The following is a 13,418-nucleotide window of genomic DNA, read 5'->3' as shown; positions in this document are numbered from 1 at the left end:
TTGGTGGCAACAAGGATTATTATTGTCACCACGGTTGAGATTCACAGGCTGATTATTGATGTCTGTGTTTCTACATAAATGCATTTGAAAGTGATTTGATCAGAACAATTTTTATTCAATGTTTTGGATGATAAGAAAAATACAATTATCATATGCTGTAGAACCACTAAACTGGTGCTATCAAGTTAAACCAGATCATCTGAATGAGTTTCATTTTTCAGATCACAGCATGATTTTGTCAAAACATAAACAACACTATCAGATCACACTTGTCTTTGTTCATTTGACTGTAATAAATCAATAACAGCAGACAAACAAAATTGAAACTTAAAGTATAAGGATCAAGAGCCCAACTAAAGCAAACACTGATCGCTATAACGGTGGCTTACAATTTTAGATTTTCTCCTTCAGTGATTCTGCTTGTTATCATCAGGTGTCTTCAATAATGCTCAATGATCACTAAATTAATCACTTAATTATCTCATTAACTTTAACACTCTTGAGTGTTAATTTAACACTCATAGAGTCATATCTGCATCATATCGTCCATCTGAAAGCAGGTGAAGGTGATTTACTACTAATCAAGGAACCGGCTTTACTGATTAGATGCGCATAACAATATCGTGCGATTAATCGCCCAGCCCTAGTATAAAGTCCAGGTTCAGAAAGTAAAAGTCCTCCTCAGTATTTTGTTCCAATCACCTGGATTTGCTAATTCAGACAGGAGACAGAACTAATTAGTGAAATCAGCTGACTGAGTTCATGGGTGGAATAAATTTATGGCAGGACTTTTACTCTTTGGCCCCTGGATTACCCACCTCTGCTTATTACTAACCAGACTGACTTTATTTCTGTCAGAGGTCTGCAGAAGTTTTATTGAGAATTAACAGAGGTTTAACTCCGTTTCATTTAAAGTCACCATAACAGTGATTAGTGTTTCCATTAGTTGGGCTCTTAACTCTTATTTTATCTAATGTCTATATTGGCAGCTATGGCAGTGTGTGTGTTAAACACATTTGCAGCAGCAAAGAAAGCTAAAGTGAAATGAGATCAGGTGATGATGGTTTTATAATCATCATGAAATAGACCCAATCACTGAGGTAGGGCTGGGCGATATATTGCACGAAATTGTTATGCGCATTTTTTCAGCAAAGCTGGTTCCTTGATTAGTAGTAAATCGCCTTCACCTGCTTTCAGATGGAAGATATGATGCAGATATGTGTTAAAGTTAATGAGATAATTAAGTGATTAATTTAGTGATTGAGCATTATTGAAGACACCTGATGTTATCAAGCAGAATCACTGAAGGAGAAAATCACAAATTGTAAGCCACCGTTATGGCGATCAGTGTGTGCTTTAGTTGGACTCTTGACCCTTATTCTTTCTCTTTAGTTTTGATTTGTCTGCTGTTATTGATTTATAACAGTCAAATGAACAAAGAAACGTGTGATCTGATAGTGTTGGTTATGTTTGGCATAATAATGCTGTGATCTGAAAAATTTAACTTATTGAGATAGTTCGGTTTAACTCATTAGCAACAGCTTTGTGATTGTACAGCATATGATTCTCAGTATTTTTCTTATAATACAAAATATTTCATAAACATTGTTCTGATCAAAACCCTTTTAAATGAATTTAGAAACACAGACATCAATAATCAGCCTGTGAATCTCAACAATGGTTACAATAATAATGCATGTTGCTGTGGCTGCCACCAATCACAACTCATTAATGGCTCCCATCATGCATTGCGGTATGAATAAATTATGATCTGAATTGTCTATGTAATTTACTTTTCCTAATTGAATATTCTGCTCGTCACTATTGTTGAGATGCATTGACTGAATCTTGAAGTCTATGAGTGCCTAAAAGAAAGATTTTTTTTAAAAACAACTTTTAAGAATTCCTTTATAGTATATCTAAAATTCTGGATATTTATCCAGAATCACAGTTATGCTGTAACCAACAGCATAAATCACAAAAATAATGATCAAATAGTGATTGTCATAATATAACCAACATCATTAGATCACTTTATTTCTTTGTTCATCTGGCAGTTATAACTCAGATACAACAGCCAAACAAAATCTAAAGTTATTATTCTATGGGTCAAGAGCCCAACTAAAGCAAACAATGATCACCATAACGGTGGCTTGCAATTTTAGATTTTCTCCTTTAGATGCTCAATCATCACTCAATTAATCACTTAATTATCTCATTAACTTTAACACTCTTGTGTGTGGACACATATACACTCCCAGGAGTGTTAATTTAACACTGGAGTTTTTGCTGTGTACAAAGAGCCGTAGTTAACTGACAAGCTGAGCCAAATGCTGCTCCATCTGAAAGCAGGTGAAGGCGATTTACTACTAATCAAGGAACCGGCTTAACTGACGAGATGCGCATAACAATATCGTGCGATATATCGCCCAGCCCTATGTGTATGTCAATGTAGGCCAGTTTTTTTTTTTTATGTTTGTTAAAAGACTTATTTGACAAAGATGAAAAGATTCTCATTCTGCAGATGTGAATATATTAATGGAACAATAAAACTGTTGGATTATCAAAACCTCAATGATTCAGTCTATTTCATGATGAGTATAAATCCATCAACAAAAAAACCATCATCACCTGATCTCATTTCACTTTGGCTTTCTTTGCTGCTGCAAATGTGTTTGACACACACACTATCACAGGAGCCAAAAAAGACAAAATATATATTAAGAGTTGAGAGCCCAACTAAGGGAAACTGTAATCACTGTTATGGTGACTTCAAATTAAACAGTTAAACCTCTTTTGTTGAGAAACCTCTTAATTCTCAATAAAACTTCTGTAGACGTCTGACAGAAATAAAGTGAGTCTGGTTAGTAATAAGAGAAGCTGGTAATGCTGTTTGTGGAGTTGTTTAATCCTCCTCTGCTGAGATCCTCACAGATTTAATGTCTTATTTTATCTTCAGTGGATTTCATCTAAGACTCTTTGCTCTTGGCTAACATGTGGCCAGAGGTATAAAGTCCAGGTTCAGAAAGTAAAAGTCCTCCTCAGTATTTTGTTCCAATCACCTGGATTTGCTAATTCAGACAGGAGACAGAACTAATTAGTGAAATCAGCTGACTGAGTTCATGGGTGGAATAAATTGATGGCAGGACTTTTACTCTTTGGCCCCTGGATTACCCACCTCTGATAACTACCAACCTTGTGAAACTGCAAAATTGGCACCAATAGCTTTAAACTGATCACTTGCTTGAAAGTTTATAAAAAAACATGTGCACATGATGTTTTGAGCAAAAGTGTCATATAGTCACACACAAACATCAAGATTTTCAATATGAATCACAACAACGGTGACAATAAAAACAAAAAAAGCTTAGGAATCAAGGATGGGTTTTGTACTCTGAAAGCTACCCATCATGCATTGCAGTGTGAAGCTTTTTTTTATTGCCACCATTGTTGTGAATCATATGCAAATTCTTGATGTCTGTGTGTGTCTACATGACACACTTGTTCAATACATTGTGTGCACATCCCTTTTATATACCTCTAAACTTTTGATAATTTCAATGCTATTGGTGTCAATATTCCAGTTCCAGAAGTTGGCCAGCTCTAAATACTATAGCATCTGACAACATTAGATGCTTGTTTAACGATAATTTTCTCATCATCAACAAGAAGCTGATAACAGCTGATCCCAGTTTATCTTGGTTATCTCTGCCACAACTATTGTGTTAATCACACAATCAGGGCAACCAAATAAATGCTAGGATACGCAAGGAATCTGGGGACCAAGAGCCCAACTAAAGCAAGCACTGATCACCACAATGGTTACTTCAAATGAAACAAATATTAACATCTAAACCTCTGTTAATTCTCACTAAGATCTTCTGTAGACGTCTGACAATAATAGTCAAAGTATCTGTATTTTATGTCTGTAATTAAGGACAGCACAAGTGTCTGAGCCAGAAAGACTTTCCTTCAGATCTGGTTTCTCTCATGATCCAAAGATGTGTGATTTACAGATCTTTTATGTCTTTTATGTTCATGATTTTTGGACAAACACAAACTGACTGTGAGTTGCTTTGCAAATAAACATGAGTTTTAATTTCATGCATCATGAGAGTGTTTATTTGGTCCAGAAACAGTATAAATTATATCTAAATGAGACCATAAAAGATGGATTTGGATGATTGGATTCAAAGAACCATTTGGGGTTCTTTTTATGGAACCCATTAAAATGGTTCTATATAGAACCATTTTGGAGTTCCATATATGAAGCGGTTGATAGAACCATTTTTGGTTCTAAATAGAACCATTTCCAGAGGTGGGTAATCCAGGGGCCAAAGAGTAAAAGTCCTGCCATAAGTTTATTCCAACCATGACCTCAGTCAGCTGACTTCACTAATTAGTTCTGTCTTCTGTCTGACTCAGCAAATCCAGGTGATTGGAACAAAATACTGAGGAGGACTTACTTTCTGAACCTGGACTTTACACCTCTGGCCACATGTCAGCCAAGAGTAAAGAAATAAACCAGAACTGGATCTTATCGTAGCCAAAAGAATCGGTGTATATTAAATATAGAGTAATTGCAGCCTCAATAAAGCCTGTTAACAAACAGAATCACTGAAGGAAAGAAGAGAACAGAAAAAGAGACGAGCAGAAACACAAGAACTACAACTGACTTCAGACACAGTCTTAGATGAAATCCACTGAAGAGAAAAGAAGACATTAAATCTGTGAAGATCTCAGCAGAGGAGGAATAAACAACTCCACAAACAGCATTACCAGCTTCACTTATTACTAACCAGACTGACTTTATTTCTGTCAGAGGTCTGCAGAAGTTTTATTGAGAATTAACAGCGGTTTAACTCCGTTTCATTTGAAGTCACCACAACAGTGATTAGTGTTTCCATTAGTTGGGCTCTTAACTCTTATTACATTTAATGTCTATTTTGGCAGCTATGGCAGTGTGTGTGTTAAACACGTTTGCAGCAGCAAAGAAAGCTAAAGTGAAATGAGATCAGGTGATGATGGTTTTATAATCATCGTGAAATAGACTCAATCACTGAGGTAGAGCTGGGCGATATATCGCACGAAATTGTTATGCGCATCTCTTCAGCAAAGCTGGTTCCTTGATTAGTAGTAAATCGCCTTCACCTGCTTTCAGATGGAAGATATTATGCAGATATGTGTTAAAGTTAATGAGATAATTAAGTGATTAATTTAGTGATTGAGCATTATTGAAGACACCTGATGTTATCAAGCAGAATCACTGAAGGAGAAAATCACAAATTGTAAGCCACCGTTATGGCGATCAGTGTTTGCTTTAGTTGGACTCTTGACCCTTATACTTTCACTTTAATTTTGTTTGTCTGCTGTTATAGATTTATAACAGGCAAATGAACAAAGAAACATGTGATCTGATAGTGTTGGTTATGTTTTGGCATAATCATGCTATGATCTGAAAAATTAAACTTATTGAGATAGTTCGGTTTAACTCATTAGCAACAGCTTTGTGATTGTACAGCATATGATTATCAGTATTTTTCTTATAATACAAAATATTTCATAAACATTGTTCTGATCAAAACCCTTTTAAATGAATGTAGAGACACAGACATCAATTATCAGCCTGTGAATCTCAGCAATGGTGACAATAATAATGCATGTTGCAGTGGCTGCCACCAATCACAACTCATTAATGGCTCCCATCATGCATTGCGGTATGAATAAATTATGATCTGAATTGTCTATGTAATTTACTTTTCCTAATTGAATATTCTGCTCGTCACCATTGTCGAGTTGCATTGACTGAATCTTGACATCTGTGTGTGCCTAAAAAAAAGATTTTTTGTAAAAACAATTTTTAAGAAATCCTTTATATTATATCTAAAATTCTGGATATTTATCCAGAATCACAGTTATGCTGTAACCAACAGCATAAATCCCAAAAATAAAGATCAAATAGTGATTGTCATAATATAACCAACATCATTAGATCACTTTATTTCTTTGTTCATCTGGCAGTTATAACTCAGATACAACAGCCAAACAAAATCTAAAGTTATTAATCTAAGGGTCAAGAGCCCAACTAAAGCAAACAATGATCGCCATAACGGTGGCTTACAATTTTAGATTTTCTCCTTCTTTAGATGCTCAATCATCACTCAATTAATAACTTAATTATCTCATTAACTTTAACACTCTTGAGTGTGGACTCATATACACTCCCAGGAGTGTTAATTTAACACTGGAGTTTTTGCTGTGTACAAAGAGCATTAAATATCGCTGGCGATACGTCCGCGATATTAATGCGATATGGCTCAGCTTGTCAGTTAACTACGGCTCTTTGTAGTAAATGCCGCTCCATCTGAAAGCAGGTGAAGGTGATTTACTACTAATCAAGGAACCGGCTTTACTGACGAGATGCGCATAACAATATCGTGCGATATATCGCCCAGCCCTTTGTGTATGTCAATGTAGGCCAGTTTTTTTTTTTTCATGTTTGTTAAAAGACTTATTTGACGAAGATGAAAAGATTCTCATGCTGCAGATGTGAATATGGAACAATATAACTGTTGGATTATCAAAACCTCAATGAATCAGTCTATTTCATGATGAGTATAAATCCATCAACAGGAAACCATCATCACCTGATTTCATTTCACTTTAGCTTTCTTTGCTGCTGTAAAGGTGTTTGACACACACACTATCACAGGAGCCAAAAAAGACAAAATATATATTAAGAGTTGAGAGTAGGGCTGGGCGATTAATCGCGCGATATTGTTATGCGCATCTAATCAGTAAAGCCGGTTCCTTGATTAGTAGTAAATCACCTTCACCTGCTTTCAGATGGACGATATGATGCAGATATGACTCTATGAGTGTTAAATTAACACTCAAGAGTGTTAAAGTTAATGAGATAATTAAGTGATTAATTTAGTGATCATTGAGCATTATTGAAGACACCTGATGATAACAAGCAGAATCACTGAAGGAGAAAATCTAAAATTGTAAGCCACCGTTATAGCGATCAGTGTTTGCTTTAGTTGGGCTCTTGATCCTTATACTTTAAGTTTCAATTTTGTTTGTCTGCTGTTATTGATTTATTACAGTCAAATGAACAAAGACAAGTGTGATCTGATAGTGTTGTTTATGTTTTGACATAATCATGCTGTGATCTGAAAAATGAAACTCATTCAGATGATCTGGTTTAACTTGAGAGCACCAGTTTAGTGATTCTACAGCATATGACAATTGTATTTTTCTTATCATCCAAAACATTGAATAAAAATTGTTCTGATCAAATCACTTTCAAATGCATTAATGTAGAAACACAGACATCAATAATCAGCCTGTGAATCTCAACCGTGGTGACAATAATAATCCTTGTTGCCACCAATCACAACTCATTAATTGCTCCCATCATGCATTGCGGTATGAATAAATTATGATCTGAATTGTCTATGTAATTTACTTTTCCTAATTTAATATTCTGCTCGTCACCATTGTTGAGATGCATTGACTGAATCTTGATATCTGTGTGTGCCTAAAAGAAAGATTTTTTTTTTTTTACAACTTTTAAGAAATCCTTTATATTATATCTCAAATTCTGGATATTTATGCAGAATCTCAGTAATGCTGTAACCAACAGCATAAATCACAAACAATTAGTTCAAATGATGAATGTCATAATATAACCAACAGCATTAGATCTTTTTTTTTTTCTTTGTTCATCTGGCAGTTATAACTCAGATACAACAGGTGAACAAATCTAAAGTTAATAATATAAGGGTCAAGAGCCCAACAAAAGCAAACACTCATCTCCATAATGGTGACCTGAAATTCCGGTTTTCTCCTTCAGTGATTCTGCTTTAGGTGTCTTCAATAATGCTCAATCATCATTCAATTAATCACTTAAATATCTCATTAACTTTAACACTCTTGAGTGTGGACTCATATACCCTCCCAGGTGTGTTCATTTAGCACTGAGTTTTTGCTGTGTACAAAGAGCCGTAGTTAACTAACAAGCTGAGCCGAATCGCATTAAATATCGTTGGCGATATGTCCTCGATTTTAACGCGATTTGGCTCAGCTTGTCAGTTAACTACGGCTCTTTGTAGTAAATGCCGCTCCATCTGAAAGCAGGTGAAGGCGATTTACTACTAATCAAGGAACCGGCTTTACTGATTAGATGCGCATAACAATATCGTGCGATTAATCGCCCAGCCCTATTTGTAAGTCATTTTACTGATATTAAATCATTATAACACAGCAATTTGATAGCAGATTGTTAAAGTTAATGAGCTAATTAAGTGAATCATTGAGTGATGATTGAGCATTATTGAAGACACCTGATGTTAACAAGCAGAATCACTGAAGTAGAAAATAAAAAAAAATTAAGACACCGTTATGGTGATCAGTGTTTGCTTTAGTTGGCCTCTTGACCCTTAAACTGTTAACATTAGATTTTGTTTCTCTGTTGTATCTGAGTTATAACTGCCAGATGAACAAAGAGAAAAGTTGATCAGGTGGTGTTGGTTATGTTTTGACATAATCATAATTTGAACTGAATCTCTGACTTAAATGTATATTATTGATTACAGCAGCCTGTGATTCTACAGAATATGATCCATACATTTTTTATCTAAAGGGTTTCTTAAAAGTTTATCTGATAAAACAAATATTTCTTTTAGGCATTCACAGACATCAAGAATCAGTGTATTAATCTCAACAATGGTGACAAAAAGAATATTCAATTATGGAAAGGAAATTAGTAAAACAATTCGGATCATAATTTATTCATACCGCAATGCATGATGGGAGCCATGAATGAGTTTTGATTGGTGGCACCCAGAATGCACTGCAACATGCTTTATTATTGTCACCATTGTTGAGATTCACAGGCTGATTATTGATGTCAGTGTGTCAACATAATTTATTTTATTTCTTTTTAAAGTCTTTTGATCAGAACAGCTTTTAAGAAGTATTTTGAATTATATGGAAAATGCTGGAAATCATTTGCTGTAGAATCACAGGCTGCTGTAATCAACAATTTACATTTAAGACTGAGATTGAGAATAAGAATGAGTAAATTATGATAATGTCAAAACATAACCAACACCACCTGATCACCTTTTCTCTTTGTTCATCTGGCAGTTATAGCTCAGACATAACAGCCAAACATAATCTAAACTTAATGGTTTAAGGGTCAAGAGCCCAACTAAAGCAAACACTGATCACCATAACGGTGTCTTAAAAAATATATATTTTCTCCTTCAGTGATTCTGCTTGTTAACATCAGGTGTCTTCAATAATGGTTAATCATCACTCAATGAATCATGTAATTATCTCATTAACTTTAACACTCTTGAGTCTGGAGTCATATAAACTCCCAGGAGAGTTCAATTAACACTGGAGTTTTTGCTGTTGGACCTCAAGGTACATATATGTACCTTTTTGAGGGTCAAAAAGCATTAAAAGGTACATATATGTACCGTTTCTTTTAAAGGTTAAGGTACAATATTGTACCCTTGAGGGTACAGCCCCAGTGACAAGCCATTGTACCCCTAAAGGTACAATTATGTACTTTATTTTCTGAGACTGTATGTAGAGCCAGCCCTGATTGGCTGCTTGAATCTCAATTTAAAAGAACGTCCAGTTTGCGGTCTTTCTTTCTTTTGGCCATCGGTGGAGAAGAAGTCAGAGCACGGTTACTCATGGTTCTTACAGGGCTTTCAACCGAGGAGGTCCTTCAGAAAATATCAGAAGCAGGCATAGAAGTAACCGACGTCGAGATGAAAGGAGATGAAATGGACTTTCAGGCAAATGACTCTTACTCAGATGATAATAATTTACATGTCACAGTTAGACATTGAGTTTAAAATGAAATGTTGGAAAATGTGAAAATTAAAAGGGTTTAATAAATTCTGATCTAATTCAGTGTGTGTAATATATATATATATATATATATATATATATATATATATATATATATATATATATATATATATATATATATATAAATATATATCAATCTCATTATAGTCAACAATTGTACCCTGTCAAAGCCAATTTTGTACCATTTTTGAAGGGTCCATTTTTGTACTGTTAAATAAAGGTACAACATTGTCACCACAGGTACAAGACTGGTCTCTTAAGGTACAAATCACAAGGCTACAAATATATGCCCTATGCCAAGGGTACAATATTGTACCCTTGAGGGTACAGCCCCAGTGACAAGCCATTGTACCCCTAAAGGTACAATTATGTACTTTATTTTCTGAGAGTGTAGTATAGTATAATGGGGTCTAAACATGAAAATATTTAGCTTCCTTTAAAGCTGCAGCCCAGCAGGCACAGTTCGTCAATGTGACGTCAGGAAGACGTTGGACTCCAACTAATCCAACGTCAGTCAGACGTTATATTTTGGTTGAAAATGAAAATCAGGTTGACGTCTAAACCCAACGTTTGTTTGGCGTCAAGCTCCAACGTCAGACAGATGTTGAATTTTGGTTGGAATAAGTGCCGCAAAAAAATGTGACATGCATGGCAGCACATTAAATCTGTGAAGATCTCAGCAGAGGAGTAAAGAACTCCACAAACAGCATTACCAGCATTACTTATTACTAACCAGATATACTTTATTTCATTTCCGGTTTAATGAAATCAATAGTTGTATTTTAAAGTCACCATGATGGTGGTTAGCGTTTGCTTTAGTTGGACTCTTGACCCTTAACTCTTTAGTATAAATTTTCTCTGGTTGCAATAATTGTGTATTTTTATAAAGCACATTTATTGTGGCAAAAAAAGCCTAGAGAAAATTAGATCAGGTGATGTTGGTTGTTTATTGATGATTAAGTCATATAATTGCCTGAATGTTTTGGTTATATTGTACTTGTGTTTTTAATGTTGTTTTATAACAGAAACCATTTTATTTTACAGTATGAGAGCAAAGTTGTTAAATAATATAAAGGATTTTAAAAACCTTTAGTGTATTAAACATTTTCCTCTACATTATTACTTAGACATCAAGATTCAGTGTATGATTCTCAACAATGGTGAAAATCAATTAAATGCTGCATGCTGGGTACCACCAATCAAAACTCACCCATATCTCCCAGCATGCATTGTGGCATGAATAAATTATGCAGCTGGATTTTTTGTAGCTTGTTTTATGCTCAGAGGTGATCTGATTATCTGGATATTTTGTTTGATTGTCACCATTGTTGAGATTCATATGCTGTTTCTTGATGTCTGTGTGCGTCCCAGTAATAGCATAGATTAAAGGTTTTTGTGCACTAAGTAGAACAAGTATATTATTTGATAAACAAGACTCTTAGATCTGCTGTAGAATCAAATGATTTCTATTATGAATAAAGCAATATTAAAACCACAAGTCCTAGATAATCAACATTAGACACTGAATAAGATCAGGGAATTACATGATGATGTTGTCATTGTCATCATCAATAAACAGCCAACAACACCTGATCTCATTGCTTTTTTAGCTACAACAATTGTGCTTTGTAAACACATAGCAGCCAGATAAATTTTTATATTAAAGTGTCAAGGGTCAAGAGCACAACTAAAGGAAACGCTAACCACCATCATGGTGACTTTAAAATACAAAATATGATTTCATTCAAACGGAAATTAAATAAAGTATATCTGGGTAGTTTTAAGTGAAGCTGGTTATAAGTGTACGGCCATGCATTTCACCTTTTTGTTTGGTTTATTCCAACCAAAATTCAATGACTGCCCAACGTTGGAGCTTGACGTCAAACAAACATTGGATTTAGACGTCAACCCGACTTTCATTTTCAACCAAAATCCAACGTCTGACCGACGTTGTAGTCTATATCCTGTGCCTGCTGGGAGTATTTGTAAACAATTTTTGTACATATTTGTTAAAACTGTCATTATGTCCTGACAGTAGACTGAGAGACAGATAATCTGTGAAAAAATCAAGCTCCTCTGGCTCCTCCCAGTGGTCCTATTGCCATTTGCAGAAGTACACCGCTCCCGGTCAGAAACAACCAATCAGAGCCAGGAGGAGTGTCTTAGCAGTGTCAATCACGTTCGTGTACGCGCTGATCACACCACCACTCGAGAAATTGGCAGTTTAGGTGGTTTCTCCGCCATTAGCACAGCTGCGGCACACCGGCAATCTTGAGTTTGGTTTGAATGACAGCGTGTTGTGCAAGAGAGGGGTGTGATCAGCGCGTACACGAGCGTGACTGACGCTGCTGCTAAGACACTCCTCCTGGCTCTGATTGGTTGTTTCTGACCGGGAGCGGTGTACCTCTGCAAATGGCAATAGGACCACTTTTTCACAGATTATCTGTCTCATAGTCTACTGTCAGGACATAATGACAGTTTTAACAAATACGTTAAAAAAAAAAAATTGTTTACAAAAGTTACCTACTGCAGCTTTAAGGATTGTGATCATATTTGGTATCTAAAAGATTGAAAACACGCCCTAGAAATAAAAGTGATTAGATTTTAGGCTATATATTGAAACCCATATTAAATGCAATTTAAAGTCTACTTTTGTATCTTACCTTTATCTTTACGGCAAACACAGAGTCATGGACTACATATCTAACAATGCAATTGTTTTACCAATTGTATCAATTTACTTAATATAGGCCTACTAAATTGTGGGTGATGTTCAATAATTATAAAACATCGCAGTTTACAAGAAATTACATTTCTTAGTTCTTACTTTAACAGACGATTGTGGCACGAGGTAATCACTGAAGTGCGCAAATGTTTGTCACTGTGGGATTATTATAGTGAAACTATACATAACAATGTTTTACATCGTGAATGCTGTTTCTGCCCACGAGGGGGCGTTGTTAGCGTGCGGAATAAATGCAAGGCTAGATTAAGAGTCCACAGGTGTGTGTGTATGTGTAGTAGTATTTACTCATGCAATAAACTATAGAATACGATAATTCATACAGACATTTTTTTTTTTTTTTAAATAATACAAAGACAAGTAAAAAAGTTAAAACAAATTCACACCAGTTACACCTGCAGGATGGCCCGTCCAGAGGCACTGAGAGGTTCTGGGAAAAGGCACACACAGATTGTGGATTGATTCAGAGCATAATAAGTAATTAGCAATAACCAGGCAATTTCTGTTTAATAAGCAAAGTTTTGTATCAAAAACCAGTGCATTTTTCTTCTAATATTCAACGAAGGCCAACTAACAATTTTGTATAGATCACAATGGTGTGTTGAAAATCTACAGTCAGTTATGAATCTCAGAGCACCGGTACAAAGCATCCAGAGAGACAAGAAGATAAGAGGGTGCGTATACTGATACACTACATCCCCATAGTCAAGAACTGGTAAAAAGTACCAGACACTTGTTTCTTCCGCGCATTAAAAGAAAAGCATGACTTGTTTCTAAAATA

This window comes from Rhinichthys klamathensis, unplaced genomic scaffold (genome assembly GCF_029890125.1).
Source record: "Rhinichthys klamathensis goyatoka isolate OS25496 unplaced genomic scaffold, OSU_Roscu_1.1 h1tg000799l_1, whole genome shotgun sequence".
NCBI classification, from domain to species: domain Eukaryota; kingdom Metazoa; phylum Chordata; class Actinopteri; order Cypriniformes; family Leuciscidae; genus Rhinichthys; species Rhinichthys klamathensis.
Note: the sequence above shows the minus strand (reverse complement) of the source record.